The sequence below is a fragment of the Lontra canadensis genome, unplaced genomic scaffold (genome assembly GCF_010015895.1).
Source record: "Lontra canadensis isolate GAN:19392208 unplaced genomic scaffold, GSC_riverotter_1.0 scaffold5, whole genome shotgun sequence".
NCBI classification, from domain to species: Eukaryota; Metazoa; Chordata; class Mammalia; order Carnivora; family Mustelidae; genus Lontra; species Lontra canadensis.
In genome coordinates this window covers 5,307,933-5,326,668 of record NW_022630999.1, presented here as the reverse complement: position 1 = coordinate 5,326,668, position 18,736 = coordinate 5,307,933, and the positions used below count along the sequence as shown (strand labels likewise).

The 18,736-nt window shown below is 34.7% G+C and overlaps 1 protein-coding gene across 9 annotated transcripts in view; it reads left to right on the top strand.

Moving 5' to 3' along the window:
* Positions 1 to 18,736, top strand: part of RICTOR (RPTOR independent companion of MTOR complex 2) — a 127,836-nt gene that overhangs the window by 9,883 nt on the left and 99,217 nt on the right. Inside the window, exon 1 of one of the 9 annotated variants that reach the window (XM_032851363.1) lies at positions 1,751 to 1,779. The exons of the other annotated variants lie outside the window; for them this stretch is intronic. The gene's annotated coding sequence lies outside the window, so the exon portion shown is untranslated. Of the gene's footprint in view, positions 1 to 1,750; positions 1,780 to 18,736 lie in introns of those variants that run through there. 9 annotated transcript variants of the gene reach the window in all.

Below are 18,736 nucleotides of genomic sequence, written 5' to 3'. Positions count from 1 at the left end.
ATAGCCTTAAAAATGTTTAAATCACTTTGTATATTTTAATAAGAACCTTACAATAACCTTTTTCTCCTTTGTCATGGGAGATGTGTTCATGTTGCACCATTGTTTTGAATACGGAAATATAATTGTTTTACCTAGTGAAATGGAAGACATTTAAAAAGATGCTAATCATTCTTTAAAAGGAGATAAAAAAGAAGATTAAGAAATTCGGATAAGCTGTTGTATTGCCTTTTACTATGCTGCTGTTTCTTTTGATAGTTATTTTATTTTATTTAAAAAAAGTTTAGACTTACTTTTGAATCCTAGGAAGAATTTTTCACTTACATCAGTAATTGTTTCTATATTAAAGGTACTGTAGAGAATAAGTACAGTTCTTTTTAACATAAGTAGTTATATTGCAAGTAAATGTTCACTTAGGATACTTTGAATATGAATGGATGGGGGAGGTATGTGTGCATCTACATATTATGTTTATTTTTAAGCATATTTGGAAACTTCAGAAATTATTTTATTAGCTCCCCCATTCAAAACGAATCTTTGATGTCATCCACCATCACTCAAACCTTTCATTGATAGGTAGCTTATTCTAAGTTGTTTCTTTGCTGAGCAGCTAAGTTTGTTAATGAAATTCTTATATCAAATTAACCAAAATTTAATAAATCATTTTTCAGTAATTGATCCTAGTTCTTTCATATTTTTATTTTGTAAATATTCACAAATAAAAGTAATAGGTTTACTCATGTTGGACACTGCTATGTGCTGTTAGAGAGTCTTACCTTTTCTTCTCATACAGGCCAGTCCCCAACTACTTACTGAGTACTACTTATGTTTCCAGCATTGTTCAGGTTGTTAGATGTTTAAGACATTGTCTTTGATTACAAAAAATAGCAGTTACCATATTTTGAACTTCATTATATGTTGGAAACTGTTAAAAATATTACTTAAATTATCTAATTTAGTCTTCCTACATTTCTAGAAAATATGTTTTAATATCCTTATATAACTGGTGAAGAAAGTAGGGCCCAGAGGGAGCCTAAGTAGCCCAAGGTCATACTGGCAATAGAAGAGAGAGGAAGGATTCAGATCCCATTCACTGTTTTTGATTCTAAAACCCATACACTTAACCTTTTATAATCTTTCTAAAAACAAGTACAGTAGAAAATAAATCATTGCTGGAATAATTAGTGATTAAATTAGTATGCTGTATATTATAGTAATGTTCATTTGGAGCCCTCAAGAAGAAAGTTACTGGTTGAGCTCTGAAATATACATTTTAGTCATTATTGATATAATTATTTCTATAACTATTACATATTTCTCTCCTTTGTTAAGAAGAATATATCAACTACATTTTAACTTTTTCTCTTTGGCTGGGGCCATCATGAATGTCGATTATTTTGTTGGAGGTGGGGGCAGAACAATTTATTACTACCATGTGTGACATTGGACTACTCTTTTTGATCTTATGTGCTATTTTCTTATACTCAGCTATCACTTTACATTGCAACTCATTCCTATATTTAGCAGTTCTTTTTTTACTTTTACTGTGCTATAAAATAGAAACTATATAACTGGACTTGGTAATATTAGATGGAAAATAAATATCAGTAGGTTGTGATTATGTAGAATTAAGGTCCCCTGCTGTCAATAATATATGTTACCTGTAGTGAATAAACTTGGTGATGATACATACTTTGAATCTTTATTGCCGTTTTTTGGTGTGCTTACTTTTACGTCCTGGTTGTTTTCCAGATAGCATGGCCTCATAGCATATAGTTCAAGGTAGGCGAGGTATGAGTTGATAGAGTTAGTATATATGTATACAACATGGACTGTAGGATTATATATAGATAGATATTAAGGTACAAAATATGACTAATAGGGACAAAATAACATTAAATAATATGCTAATTGCATAAGATAGAGATAGTCTAACTCTCTCTGTAGCTGAAAGCATGGCCTTTAGAGTCAGATCTGGATTTGAATCTTGACCCTGCCTCTTAGAAGTTTTTTGAGTTTGGACAAGTTGCCTTTTCTGAGCATGTTTTCTCATCTCTGCTAAAAATAACACTTGAGTAGTGAATAAAATGTAAAATATTTATTACAATTTTGGCACAGTTTGGCAATATCTGTACCTAATACCTATATATATGAGGTGTCTTTTAGTGGTCATTTAAAACAACAGAAATGAGAGAAGGGAAAGATAAGTGTGGGGGGGGAATAAAAGAAAGTAGGGCATTGTTACAGCTTTGAAAGAACAGGATGTTGTTAAGTCAAGAGAAATTGAGCGTAAATGCATTAAACATTTTATTGAGAGAGTAATAATAAGGATATAGAATTTTAGTATTCATATTGGATTCATTGTAAGGTGGGGGTAAGTTTCTGAGGGCCTTGAAAACTGAGATATTAGATGCTTTTCTCTTTTTACATGTTAAAATACATAATGTTGTCAGAGAGCAGTAAATGTTCAGTTACTTTTTATTTAAAGAAAACAGATCCAAAAAATGTTTGTCATAATTGTATAGTCCTATACATTTTAATAAATTGAACACATGAATAAGCAGAACCCGGATCAAGAATCAGAATGCTGCAATACCTCAGAAGCTCCCATTCTGTCTCTTTGGAGGCACTACTTTCCAACATGAAAGATGCCACTATTTTGACTTCTAATACCATAGATTAGTTTGGCCTGTTTTTGAACTTGCTGTGATATACTCATACAGTATGTACTCTTTTGTATCTGGTTTCATTTGCCCAATGTTATGTTGAATCACCATGTTGTGTGTAGAGTTCAAGTTATTTTAATCCAGGTCTGCTTATATCTATCAGGTATGTGATGATAGGGATATATTCTTTCCTTTTGAATGGGCAGTGGATTTGAATGAGTGGATAGAGTTTGGAATAATGATGTTAATTCCAACTTTATTTAAAAATTTTAAATCATTTTCTGAATATCTTAGTCTTTTGCCTCCTTAGCCTGATCTTTTGCTTTAATAAGTTGTAGTCAATACATTAGATAGGTGAATTTTTTTTTCTTAATGGTTGTTTAAAGAAAAAGTATAGGGGCTTCTGGGTGGCTCAGTGTGTTGAGCCTCTGCCTTCGGCTCAAGTCATGGTCTCAGGGTCCTGGGATCGAGTCCCACGTTGGGCTCTCTGCTCAGTGGGGAGCCTGCTTCCCCCTCTCTCTCTGCCTGCCTCTCTGCCTACTTGTGATCTCTCTCTGTCAAATAAATAAATAAAATCTTAAAAAAAGAAAGAAAAAGTATAATCAGAACTCAATAAACTCAAAGCTACAGGTTAGAAAGAAGATTGGAAAAATTTAGAATTCCAGTGCAATTAAAGTTTTGTGTTGACCTAATAAAATTGGTGGAATGATTACTGAAATTGGTATTTCTATAGGAAAAAAAGGGAGGATGATAAACATTTCTTGGTCTTCACTTAAAATGATATGTTAATACAGAAATATCAGTGTGTTAATATTTTAGATTTATAACATACAGTTTTAAGTATTAATCAAAGTTGAAAAGTTGTTAGAGTATAAAATAAAGATGCTTCTCCTTGAAGGAGCATAAATGTTTAAACGTCTTTTATGATTCTTTTTCTTAAGAGCTCAAAAGGGGCCATTAGAACACTTGTCTAATCCTGCTTTAGGTTTCAACATATGAGAGAGTCGTAAAGTAATGCAATTGATTTTTTTAGGAGACATAGTGGAACTTTATGAGGTTAAGTGAGAGTGCTGAAGACCTCATTGATAGTTATAAAGTGTCTTTAAGTGATTGTTTTTCTCTCTTTCCCTGTATTTCTCAATTTCTCTCATTGGTTTCTGTTTCTTTATTTCTAGTTTTTCTTCTTGTGACTTTAATATAATAGGACGTGATATAGAAATGGACATTTGTCTTTTGCTGTACTTGATAATGTTTTATGTTCCTTAATTTAAAATAAATTTTAATTGTTGAAGGTTTTTTTGTTTTTGCTTTTACTTGGTCATTGGATTTTAGGGCTTTTCTTTCTCCCTGAGTTGGTGGTGCTTTAATAGAAAAAGATTCCATTGCTCATCTCTTGGTACTTGTCCCCAAGAAATTAGAACTGAGTATTGCATAGGAAATTGGTATAGTATTGCATAAGATAGAATACTTGAAAGCAACATAGCACTATGTGCTTAGCATAGATTAGTAGAATAAAGAACATTTTACTTATTTCAGTATGCAAGAGCAAGAGTAAATGTGAAAGTGAAACAAGTATTCACTCTACTGAAGGTAAAGAAACTTCTGATGAAGTGCATTTTTTAAATGTTGATATTTTAAAAAATATTAGTATTCACTTTGTTTTAAATATTCAGAATGTTTAAAATGTTCATGTATCTACTCTGCGAATATGGGAAACAATAAATTTGGAATTCCCTGAAGGTGGGAACATAGTAATAACCTTCAAAAATCCTTGCTTATTCTGTCTAGACTATTTAGTTCATTGAGTATGGATTATTAGCTATCAAAAAATGCTTCGTTTTAGTGGTGAATTTGAGTGAATGTTTGTTTAATAGTATTAGGAATGACAAAATGCAGTAAATCTATATTTTGCACCATGTTTTTCAGGATTATATTACTTACTGCTCTTGTACACACCAGTACATCATATTTCCCCCCAACTATTTTAAATGATTTTTCCTAGAATAGTGCTGAAGTAGTAAACTCTTGGCTGTCCAACGTGATCAGAGGTTGGTCTAAAATGATATTTTGATTATTTTGTGAAGGGTTTATCGAATGATGTGTTGTTTTAGCAGACAGTCTGGAAATTATATCCTTTGAAGTATATGTTTCCTTTAAGCAGTCCCCTTGGAAGGATATGTACTTTCTAGTGGTGATGTCCCTGTTAGAAAGATTTTAAAAATTCTGCTTCTGAAGATTGCTAAAGCTTATAATACAGCCCTTTAAATTGCTGTTTGATTTTTCCTTTGGGGATGAATTGGAGTTCAGGAACTGGTCAAATATAAATTGTGGTCAAATATAATGGGGATTCATTAATTCATGGATTTATTCACTTACTAATTTGAAAAGAATTCATTGAGCACCTGGTATATTCTCAGCACCGTATTAAAAACTGGGATGTGTATGACAAGATGATTTTTCTAAGAAATAAGCTGCCACTATATGTGATGACTCCCATTGTAATCTAGTCCCTGGCTACTTCTACAATAATCTCATTGCCTAACTCTTTTCCTCTTATTCACTTTATTTGGCAAAACCTCCTCCTTGCCATTCATTCCTACCCATAGTCTTTTTTCAGAGCCAGAACCTTTGTACCTTTGTTAAATCCTGTCTGAATTGTTCTTCCCCCATATTTGGAGGCTTCCTTCCTCAGTTTGTGTAATTCTCTGTTCAACTCTCAGTTTATCAGTGAGGCCTTCTCTGATTGTTCTATCTGAAGTAGCCCTTATCTCCCTCACTTTCCATTCTTTTATATTGTTTTTTCTTCCATAGTCCTTGTCACTATTGCTATTACAGTATTGTTTATTGTCTCCAAAGAATGTAAGTTTTATGAGGACAAACACTTTTTTGTGTGTTCACCATTGTATCCTCAGTGCCTAGAACAGCCCCAGCACATTGTATGTACTTGATTATGTATTTATTGCTGGAATAAATGTCTGTGAAGTTTGTTTTAGTGTGAGGGCTCCAGATTGCTTACTTAACATCTTGACCGTATAGTCACTTATGTCAACGTATCTATGTCTCAGACTTAATGATTATTGTTCTAAAAATCTTTCTATATATTTCATCTGGGCTAAGAGCAGTACTTTAATGGGGCCAAAGCAGGAACCCAGGAGACATCCTGGCCTCATTCCTTATCCTTATTCTACACATCAAATCTGCTACCAGTCTGATGATAATGATTTTATCTCTGAAAAGTTAAATCTGTTAATTTTATTACTATTTTTTAAGATTTTATTTATTTAGAGAGAGTGCATGGTGGGGGCAGCAGAAGGGGAGGGAGAGGGAGAGGGGAAGGAAAGGGCAAAGAACCTCAGGCAGACTCTGTACTGAGTGTGGACCCTGACAGGGGCTCCATCTCAGGGTCAGGACCTGAGCCAAAACCAAGAGTAAATACTCAGCAGACTGAGCCACCCAGGCATCCTAATTATTTTTATTTCTGCTACTGTGCCTTTATTTGAGCTACCATTTATTTTTCCTGGATGAGAGCATTGGCTTCTTAACTACTCTATCCATTCTAGTCCTGTCTTCTCCCAATCTTTATTGTAGCTAGCAATAAGGTTTCCACATAAATTAATCTTAATATCCCCAGCAGGTTCAATATCTTCCTTCTTTGGGCTTTTATACTATATAAAACTTTCTGTGTTACCTCTCTTAAAACATTGTGATAATTTGTCCATGTCTGCCTTCCTCAGGCATAGTTGAAAAACATTTATGGACCTTTGCTATATGCAGGTTACCATTCCTTTCTTGGTGATTCAGTGGTGAAAAAGATTGTCTCTCTGTGGGTGAGGAGATTATATTCTAGTGGGGGAGAATGCAGACAAAAAACATGTGAAAACAGAAAGTTAAGGACTGATGCTCTGAATAGTGTGCACTTAGGTATCTGAAAGGGAGTTGAGTGGTAGTTGGGATTATCAGAGAAAACTTCTTAGAGGCAGTGATACTTTTGATTCAGGACTAATGAGGAGGCATAAAGTGAAGATATGGGGGGGGGGGTCTACTTACTTCTTCCTAGTAAAAGAACATGGTAGAAAAGCCCAGAGATAAGAACAAATAGTGGTTAGTGCTCAATGAACCAGAGGGAGAAGAGAGAATGAGACTAGAGATTGTGGTATGCTTGCAAAGGGAAGCTATTAGAAGATTAAGCAGGGGAGTGACATTATCTGATTATTTAGAAAGCTAACTCTTGATTGGTCTGTGGATAGTGGACTGAGGCCCCTGGAGAAACCTGTAATGGCACATGTCACTAAATCAATGTTAATTGAATGAATAAGTGAATGAATTAATCCTTTCACTTTATATCCACTTTGAATCACATGAGACTTCAGTATTCAAGAGGAGAAAGCCACAAAACCAACATTGTAGAAAGGATGGTTGCATTAAAATTGTGCTACGTGTGTCTAACCCTAATCACCTTAGTATTTTGAGTTAGCAAATAATGTTTGAGTTGTCATTAATGACAATTCTTTGTGACCATGAGTGGAAATGCTGTCTCCCTGTATTCATTCATTTATTTATTCAGTTAATTACTGACTATATACCATAGCCAGAGTATTCTGTTAAGTTTTCTGAAGTTTCAAGGTTGAGGTTACAAGATAAATCAGACCTTGCTTTTAAAAATTAGTTACTTGTCATTCAGAAAATGTAGACTGGTTGGTTAGCTAAACTTGATTGACAAATCAGGAGACCAAGAAGGGAGTTACTAGCCTTCCCTGACCTTTGTAAAATAAGATTCTGTTCATTTCACTTTCCTGCTGTTGTTGTTAGATGCTTCTTTCATTTAGATATTGAATCTATCATTGAAAGTATAAAGAAATAGGGAAAGTACAGGAATGGGAGCAGTTTATTTTATTTGTGGGAGAAATTAATTTTACCTTTATTCTCTTTAATATTTTTAAATTTTTTATTCTGAATATGAGCTCTAAGCAGAATAGCTTACAGGCAGATTTTTGGGAAAATCTTAATATCACAACTTCTACTTATGTATTTTTAAAATTGTACTTCCTTTTTAAAGTGAATGAGATCCTTGCAATGTGTTCTCTTTTACCATGTAGACTTTCAGCTGTTTCAGCTGGTTAAGCTGAAAATTTTTATTTTTTACCAAATTTTGCTTGTTGATTCTGTGCACATCTGTGCATGATGATGATAATTATTATTATTTTATAGTACTCTTTACATCCAGTGTGGGGCTTGCATTCATAACCTCAAGGTCAAGAGTTGCATGCTTTCCTGAATGAGCCATGCAGGTCCCTCTGTGGGTGAACATTTATTTAGTTGATATTTTTTATTTGCCAGACAATGTTCGAGGTCCTGATTATGAGTATGTGTGCTCTGCAGGGGTGCCCAGGGATCATGGCATTCTTTCCCCTGAGCATCACTGAGGCTTCATAATCCTCAGTGTAGGATTTCTGGCAGTGTTAGGGGTGACACTAGACTAGAAACCTGTTTTACTATAACAAATATAGTTGTATAATGTCTGGGTTTTGGTTTGTTAATCGAGGGATGTTTTGCACTTTTAGCAAATAAAGAAGGAGCAGTTAAGTTGTATTATTGTTTTTTACTGTTAGCATTTCCTGGGGAAAGTATTAGTTAAGTGCAGCAAGGACGTTGTAATAGCCTAAAATAAATAAGAGAAATACTACGAAATATTTTGATTAGTGATCTGCTTTTAAAAAATACTTAGTAGGTAAAAGTATTTGAGTGGAATCCTAATTAACACTCAAATTGAACACTCTCATGCTATGGAAGATTAATCGCTAAAAGTAGCATGCATGTGATTTTTTTTTTTTTTAAGAATTTTTATTTATTTATTTGACAGATCACAAGTATTTAGAGAGGCAGGCAGAGAGAGAGGAGGAAACAGGCTCCCCGCTGAGCAGAGAGCCCACTGCCCTGAGACCATGACCTGACCCAAGGCAGAGGCTTTAACCCTCTGAGCCACCTAGGCGCCCCGCATGCATGTGATTCTTAACTGATAATGTTATTTCTTCATTTGATATTTCTCCCTTGATCTGAACTGAGCATTTTTAATAAGCCAAGCTTTGCACTAAAGAAGGGTTTCTTGGTTTATGAACTAGTGTTGTTGAAGTTTACTGGTGTGGAAGCTTAAAGCTGAAGCTGAATAAGCAACTAGAGTTAGTTGGCAGACACTTTAGAGATGACTTAATGTAGTGAGACTTTTTTAAAAAAGAAAAGGGCTCTGTACATACTAACAAGGTTGCAACTATTACTGTACTTTGAGGAGACTTAGACAATATTAAGCAAGTTGTTTGAGATAAACTGGTTAGAAATGACCCCCGTTGTCTTTATTATATGTTTACATACATTTAAACACATAAAATAGGAATTGCAAATTATTTCCAACCTTGTTGGTAATTTGTACAGGTCTGAATGAACTACTGTTTACTTTTATAGCACTGTATTTTTCTTATAATACCAATTTAAGTTATTTTGCCTATAAGGTTAACAAATTGTTTCTTTTTTGAAAATATACATTCCTAATTATTACCGTGAAATGAAAACTGTTTGTAGTAGGGGAGATCTAGATTCAAATTCTTGCCATAATATTGCAGGGAAATATCTGACATACTATTTAATTTTCTGAGCCTAACTTTTCTTATATGTGGGAAGGGATATAATATTGTGCATTTTGCAAGATTATAAATACTAAATGAGGAAACTTGTTTAAATAAGTTAGCATTGTATCTGGCAAATGCTTAGGTAAAAATCCAGAGGGAAGATGTTATTAAATAAATAATAGTTATTTATCCATTCTTTTGATCATGGACATTTGGGTTGTTTGTAGTTTCTTGTTATTATAAATAATTATAAACAATGATTTTCTACATGGTCTTATATGTGAATTGTGATACTCCTACCTAAATTTCTCTAGGTTATGTAACTTGGTATAGTAGAATCACTGCTTATATTATATATATTTATATATCTGTATATGGCTGTATATCTCCTGTATCTATATCCTCATAGGAGCAATATCTAAGACTTGCTCCAGAATCATACTTTTGTCAACACTTGGGATTATCAGCTTTTATTAAAAATACTGTATTATGAAAATTATTAAACATAGACTTAAGTAGAGAAAAAAGTATAGGAACCCTCATGTATTGTTCACCCTACTTCAACTATTATAAACATATAGGAAAATCTTATTTCAGCTGTTTATCCTCCTCTCCACCTCATGGATAATTTTAAAACAAATGCCAGGCATCTAATAATTTCATTTGTAGATAACATCAGTTGTATCTCTAAGGGATAGGATTTTAAAATCTATAACTAAGGGATAAAGATTCTAAGGGATATATCTCTAAGGGATATGGACTTTTAAAATCTAATAACTACAATACCATTAACACAAGTAAATTAACAATAATTTCTTTATCTCATCTAATGCTCAGATTTTCCTGACTGTCTTACAGATTTCTTTTTCTTTAACAGATACCATTTTGAGTCAGGATTCATACAAGATTCTTACACTTTTGATTATTTTTATTTTCTTAGTATGTAAAATAAAAAAAGCAAACTGTCCATCAAATTGCTTTTATTTCTGGATAATTTGTCTTCTTTCTGTAAGAACAATTTTTGCTTCGGTTTTAAACATTTTTAGTAAAATAAGTTTACATGTTTATTCGCATCCTACTTTGGGATTTATTGGGCATCCTGATTCTAAGTATTTCATGTCTTTGAACAATTCAAAAAATTCTTAGTATTTGACTTTTTAAGTATTGCATCTTCTGCATTTTTCTTTCCATTAGAAATTCTTGTTAAATGTATGTTAGGCTTTCCCATTATCTTTCTTGTTTTTTTAAGCTCTTTCATGTATTTCATCTCCTTTTCTTGTGGGCCACATTCTGTATAAAACTTCAGTTGTGTCTTTCAGTTAATTATTAATTCTCTTCTTAGCTGTGTTTATCTGGTTTATCCCCCCCACCCAGTTTTTATTTTAATCATGATAATTATTTAAAGAAATTATGCTGGGATGTTTGTAATTTTTTAAATAAGTGCTCTCTTGAATCTTTTATTTTCAGTCCTTTTTCTTTGAATTGGAGGTTTGTTAAGTTGTAGTTTCCAAATCTCACAGATACAGCTTGCAAATGCTGCACGACATAGCCATGCTTATCTGAGCATTGTCTATGACAGCTTTGATGCTGTAGCTGCCGAGTTAAGTAGTTGTGACAGAGATCGAATGGCCTTCAAAGCTTAAAATACTGACAATCTCACCCTTTGTGGCATAAGTTTGCCAATATGGTCCTACCTCCCCCAACCCCCGCTGCCTTAGATATATAAAACATTATTATTTTATTGTTTATATATATATATATATATATATATGATAACTCTAGTATTTCAAGCCTTTGTAGATTGTTTTGTTGTTTATTGTTTCTGTTTATAATGTCTTATTTTCATGTTTCCTTCTGTGTTTATGATTTTTGCTTGTGCACTTAAATTTGTTAGGTTACCCAGGCTAAGTGTAGGTACCTGGTTGGGTGAGTGGGTTATGGGGGCTAGTTGATGATTGAGTTTGCTTTTTCTACTGCCTGGGAGTATGGTAGACCAGGGGCTACTTTTTTTAAAAATTAAAAAAATTTTATTTTTTTAATCATGGTAAGTGTATTCTTTAATCACCATCATCCCATCCAACTTCCCCTCTGGCAACCATCAGTTTGTTCTCTATAATTAAGAGTCTCTTTCTTAGTTTGTCTCTCTCTTCTCTCTCTCTCTCTTTTGTTTGTTTTTGTTTATTTATTTCTTAAATTCTACATACGAGGGGTGCCTGAGTGGCTCAGTCAGTTGGGTGTCTGCTTTCAGCTCAGGTCACGGCCCCAGGGTCCTGGGATTGAACCTGCTTCTCTCTCTCCCTCTGCCTTCCACTCCTGTTTGTGTTCTCTCTCTGTCAAATAAATAAATAAAATATTTTAAATGAATTCTGCATATAAGTGAGATCACATACTATTTTTCTTTCTTTTATTTTGCTTAGCATTATACTTTCTAGCTCTATCCATGTTGCAAATGGCAAAAATTCATTTTTTATGGCTGAGTAATATTCCATTATATATACATATTTATTCCATTATACACACATACACACACCACATCTTCTTCCATTCACTTATTGATAGGTACTTGGGCTGCTTCCATAGTTTGGCTATTGTAAATAATGCTGTAATAAACATCGGGTTGTTACGTATCCCTTTGAATTAGTGTTTTTGCATTTTCTGAGTAAATACCCAATAGTGTGATTACTGGATCATAGGGTAGTACTATTTTTAATTTTTTTGAGGAACCTCTGTACTGTTTTCCGTAGTGGATGCACCAGTTTGCATTCCCACTAACAATGTAAGAGGGTTTCATCTTCACATCCTTTCCACCACTTTTTTTCTTATGTTGCTGATTTTATGCATTTTGACAGGTGTGAGGTGATCTCATTGTAGTTTTGATTTGCAGTTCCCTAAGTGATTTTGAGCATCTTTTCATGTGTGTGTTTTCAAAGAAATGACTGTTCATGTCTTCTATTTTTATTGGATTATTTGTTTTTTTGGTGTTGAGTTGTATCAGTTATTTATTTATTTTGGACACTACCTCTTTATTGGATATGCCATTTGCAAATATATTCTCCCATTCAGTAGGTTCCTTTCAGCTTTATTGATTGTTTCCTTCACTGTGTAGGAACACTTTTAAAAAAATATTTATGTATATATGTAAAGAGAGAGAATGGGAGAAAGGAGGGACGGAGGGAGAGAGAGAGTCTTAAGCAGATGCCATGCTGAATGCTGAGTCCAATGTGGGGCTTGATCCACAACCCCAGGATCATGATCTGAGCTCACCCAAGAGTCAGATGCTTAACCAGTTGCACTACCCAGACACCCCTAGAAACATTTTATTTTGATGTAGCCCCAATAGTTTATTTTGCTTTTATTTCCCTTGCCTCAGAAGATATATCTACAAAAATACTGCTATGGCAAATGTCAGAGACGTTACTGCCTGTACTCTTTTCAAGGAGTTTTATGATTTCAGGTCTCACATTTAGATCTTTAATCCATTTTTACTTTATTTTTGTGTGTGGTGAAACAAAGTGGTTCATTTTCGTTCTTCACATGTAGCTCTCTAATCTTCCCAGCACATTTGTTGAAGAGACTTATATTCAGCAAGGGGCTACTTTAAATTAAAATTCTCATGTTGGATTTTTTTGGACCATGCAAAAGAGTACATACATCTAAGTTCCAAAGCCTTGTACAGTGGCTTCAAAAAATCTCAGGGAAGTCTTTATTCGTTTTGTTTTCAGCTTTACCCAGAAGTACCCTTCTTTGCTATCTACATCTGTCTGATGCATGTGCTTCCAATTCACACTTTTTCCTGGGAGAGTAGTCTTTTCTTAAGGTCTGATTTTGTACAAGATGGATTTCTTTCTTTTTTTTTTTTTTTTAAGATTTTATTTATTTGAGAGAGAGGGAGCTCGAGCATGCACACAAACGGGGGAGGGGCAGAGGGAGCAGACTCCCTGCTGACCAGAGAGCCTGACAAGGGGCTCATTCCCAGGACTTTGGATCATGACCTGAGCCAAAGGCAGACACTTAAATGACTGAGCTACCCAGTCGCCCTGTACAAGATCGATTTCTTGTCTTGTACTTGTCCAGGGATGAGCTGTAGTCTTTAAGTCCTACATTTAAGCTCTAGAGCAGTGTTTCTCAAACTTTAATGTTGTACTGGAGAGCCCCAAGATCACCCCAGGTTTGATAATTTGAGGGCTCATTATGGCAAAAGATTACAAAGCAAAATCAGCTTAGGGAAAAAGGTACATTTGGTAAAATGAGGGAAACCAGGTGTAAGCTTCTAGTGTCTTCTCCATTCCACAGGAATGACCTGTGGGGTCATTCCTCTCCAGCAACAGATTGTGAGAACAAGTGAAATATTTTACAACAGGGATTTTGTTAGAATCTCAGTCCCCAGGGTTTTTATTGAGGATTTGTCAAGTAGGTACCTTTCATCTGGCAGGTAACAAAATTCCAGACTCACAGAAGAAAAGCTGGTATTCAGCATAAACCATATTGTTTGTGTAAATAGTTTAGGCCCAGTGAGCCACTCTCATCAGATAATGTGGTGGAAACCCTCCCCAGATTTGTTTCTAGATTCCAGCCAAGGGCCAACCTTGTAAGTTAAGCAGACTTTTTTTTTTTTTTTTTTTTTTTTTCCCAATTTAAAGATTTTACTTATTTGTTTGAGAAGGAGAGAAAGCATCAGTGATGGAGAGAGGCACAGGGAGAGAGAGAAGCAGACTCTCTGCTGAGCAGAGAGCCCGACGTGGGGCTTGATCCTAGGACTCTGGGATCATTACCTTAGCCAGTGGCAGACGCTTAACCAACTGAGCCACCCAGGCACCCCTTAACCCATTGAGCAGACCTTTTAAAGGAAAAGCAGTTAGGCCTGCTATTAAATTTTTCTGGCTAAATGTACAAATGAAGCACCTGAGGATTTTGTTTTAATGAAGAGTCAGATTCAGTAGGTATAGGAGGGCCCAACATTTGGCATTTCTAATCACATTCAAGTAGTACCCATGTTGGTAGATTTCAAATGTACTTTGGTAGCCAGGTAGTTACTCTGAAAGCTTGAAGTCGTCCTTTCTATTAAGTGTTTTTTATTCTAAATGACATGTTTTTATTTTGAATAGTGGGAAAATTTTTTTGTTGATGGTTAAATTCTCTGTGTGGACAACCAGTAGTTATTTCTGGAGTGATGTAGTTTATTTCTTACTAAACTATCAAACTTGAATAAAGAGATCTAAATTTATACCTCAGTATTTCCATAATTCTGTGTCATTGGGAACATGGAAAAAAAGACAGTTTTAGTGACTGTTACAGAAAAGGGTACAAGGTCTAGAATGTTGGTAGTATTAATTGTACAGTCCTACAGTCTCTTACCCACAACTTGAAAACCCAAGAACTCTGAAAATGAAAACTATTTTCATGAATAACTTGACCTGAGAAAACCTAACCTGACCTAAATTCATTTGGCAAAAAAACCTGACCAGCATTTGTACTATCTCAGTGTGTCTACTCCTAGCTTTTACCTAAAAAATATTCTTGTGGGTGAATATGCAGTGCTGCCTCAAACCCTTCTGGGTATGGTGCATCTGTGGTAAATACTACATTTTGAAATAAATATATTTGAATTCCTAACCCTATCTGACCCCAGGTTTTCACATGAAGCATCATGGTCCTTTAGTGGAAATATGGAAAACAAATATGTCCCAAAAGTATTATCAAAATGCATAAAGAAATATAAAAATATTAGCAATTAGTGGATCATATTCAAACCTCCTGTTCATGCAAGATGTAACCTAAGAAATGCATTATACTGGTTTCATTTGTAGTAATTCATAGCTTTTGAAGGTTAATTCAAAGAGAATTTATAAATATGCTTTTAGATTTTGATTATTGGTGTTAATGCAATTATTTATGCATGACTAAGTGAAATGTGAGGAAGAATAACAAGTAGTAAGCTTGTAATTAGAGGATCTGTTTATACTTGTATTACACAACTTAATTGTGCATTACTGTTTTTTTACCTGATTATGATCATCATTGTCCAATGTTGATAAAAAAGCTTAACTTCTCATTTTTTACTTTGATGCATGGGACTCCAGATTAGCTAGTATGTTTTTCTTTTGATAATTTTAGGTGAGTTTTGTCTTATTTGGTGTATAGAAATGATTTTACTTAAACATAAAAACATAATGCTAAATATGGTAATATCTGCAAATCATTGATTCAGAATTTAGTAATATATAAAAACATGATAATACTGTAGTAGTGTGGTATAAGAATGCTCAAGAGAATGGCCCAGTTTCATTCTTCTGCATGAGGCTGTCCAAATTTTCCCAGCAACATTTATTGAAGAGACTTGTCTTTTTTCGATTGGATATTCTTTCCTGATTTGTCAAAGATTAGTTGACCGTAGAGTCAGGGGTCCATTTCTGGGGTCTCTATTGTGTTCCATTGATCTATGTGCCTGTTTTTGTGCCATTACCATGCTGTCTTGATGATCATAGATTTGTAATATAGCTTGAAGTTAGGCATTGTGATGCCCACAGTTTGAGTTTTCTTTTTCAACAATCCTCTGGCAATTTGGGGTCTTTTCTGGTTCCATACAAATTTTAGGATTGTTTGTTCCAGCTCTGTGAAAAATGTCGATGGTATTTTGATAGGGATTGCATTGAAAGTGTAGATTGCTCTGGGCAGCATAGACATTTTCACAATATTTATTCTTCTAATCCATGAACATGGAATGTTTTTCCATCTTTTCTTGTCTTCCTCCATTACTTTTATAAGTGTTCTGTAGTTTCTAGAGTATAGATCTTTTATCTCTTCGGTGAGGTTTAGTCCTAGGTATCTTACGATTTTTGATGCTATTGTAAATGGAATTGATTCCTTAATTTCTCTTTCTTTAGTCACATTGTTTATGTGTAGAAACACAACTGATTTCTGTGCATTTATTTTGTATCCTGTCATGGTGCTGAATTGCTTTGTGAGTTCTAATAGTTTGGGGGTAGAGTCTTTTGGGTTTTTCACACGAAGTGTCATGTCATTTGCTAAGAGAGAGTTTGACTTCTTCTTTGCCAGTTTGAATGCCTTTTATTTCTTTTCATTGTCTGACTGCTGAGGCTAGGACTTCTAGTACTATGTTGAAAAATAATGGCGAGAGCGGGCATCCGTTTGTGTTCCTGACCTTAAGGGAAAAGCTCTCTTTTTTTCCCCATTGAGAATTTTCTTATGCCATAAACAAAGATAAACTCAAAATGGATGAAAGACTTCAGTGTGAAACAGGAATCCATCAAAGTCCTGGAGGAGAACATAGGCAGTAACCTCTTCAATATCGGCCACATCAACTTCTTTTAAGTCATGTCTCTAAAGGCTAGGAAACAAAAGCTAAGTCAGACAACAGTCAACAAAGCTAAGAGACAACCCACAGATGGGGAGAACATATTTGCAAATGACATATGGATAAAGTGCTGGTATCCAAGATTTATAAAGAATTTCTCAAACTCAACACCCAGAAAACAAATAATCCAGTCAAGAAATGGGCAGAAGATATGAACAGGCACTTACCCAAAGAAGACATACAAATGGCTAACAGACACATGAAAAAATGTTCAACATCACTAAGTCATCAGGGAAATACAAATTAAAACCACAATGAAATACCACTTTACACCAGTTAGAATGGCAAAAATTAACATGACAGGAAACAACAAATGTTGACGAGGATGTGGAGAAAGGGGAACCATCTTATACTGTTGGTGGGAATGCAAGATGGTACAGCCACTCTGGAAAACAGTATGGAGGTTCCTCAAAATTTGAACATAAAGCTACCCTAGTACCTAACAGTTGCACTACTAGGTAAGTGAAAAGAAGGGGCACATGCATCCCAATGTTCATAGCAGCAATGTCCACAATAGCCAAACTGAAAGGAGCCGAGATGTTCTTCAGCAGAATAGATAAAGAAGGTGTGGTTTTTATATATAATGGAATATTACTCAGCCATCAGAAAGGATGAATACCAACCATTTGCATCGACAAGGATGGAACTGGAGGGTATTATGCTAAGTGAAATAAGTCAAGCAGAGAAAGATAATTATCATATGGTTTCATTCATATGTGGAGCATAAGAAATAGCGTGGAGGACCACAGGGGAAGGGAGGGAAAACTGAAAACTGAATGGGAAGAAATCAGAGAGGGAGACAAACCATGAGAGACTCTGGACTCTGGGAACCAAACTGAAGGTTACAGAAGGGAGGGGAGTGAGGGAATGGGGTAATCCAGTGATGGGTATTAAGGAGGGCATGTGTGGTGATGACCACTGGGTGTTATATACAACTAAAGAATTGTTGAACACTACATCAAAAACTAATGATGTACTATATGTTGGCTAACAACATAATAATGAAAAAAAAATGGTGAGGATGATAAAGAAAAAAAAAAGAAGTAGTGCTTAAGATAGATACACTAAGAAGTCTCAGGGATATTTGATAACGACCTGGATGTAATTTTCTATTTCAGACAGAGTTACTGTTGTCTCAAAAAGGACATTTTGGAAACTTTTTTTTGTTAAGGATGAATGAGATTATTGGACATGATGAATTTGAGGTAGACCAAACACAAGAGTGAGCTATGGTGCTTTATTTGAAGATTAAGTCCAGAATTGAGATTTTGAGGCATTGTTCACTTAAAAATTAAAATCAGATTTGTTAGAGTTATGGAGACAATGAGAAGAGAAACCTGAGAAATAGGAAAGAAGACTAAAGCAGTATAATTACAGACACCAAGGGAGAGAAGGTGGATTTGGCTATCATTGGCCAGTACTATAATGGAAAAGTCAGGGAGTTTGAAAAGTGAGAAAAAGCTCTTGAATTAGACAAGTAGTAAACTTGAAAACAGGTTTACTGGAACAGTGGCCTAGATTGGTCAAGTTTAGGAGATGATGAGGTAGGAATTAATTAATTTGAATCCCAGAGAGATTTGGTAAAAGAAGTAATGTCACTTCAAAAATGGAAAACAGTGGCAGGAGCATTTTTTTTAATTAAAGATTTTATTTATTCATTTGTCAGAAAGCACAAGCAGGGGGAGCAGCAGGGAGAGGGAGAAGCAGACTCCCTGGTGAGTAGGGAGCCCAACGAAGGGCTCCATCCCAGGACCCCGAGATCATGACCTGAGCTGAAGTCTAATGCCCAACCAACTGCACCACCCAGGTACCCTGAAGCTTTTTTTTTTTTTTTTTTAAGATAGATAAAAGAGCTAGTGAAGAGAGATGAATGAGAAATAGTGAATAACTAATGATAGAAATCTTAGAATGAAATAAATTGTAGAACAAGAATACAAATGGGAGATATTAGATAATAACATTTCTAACCCATGCTAAAGTAAATGTCCTGCTGCCAAAGTGAATTTGTACCCTTTTGCTCCTTTATTAGTTTCAAAGAGGTAAGCCCTTCATTACATTCATAGAAGCCACCTGTCAGA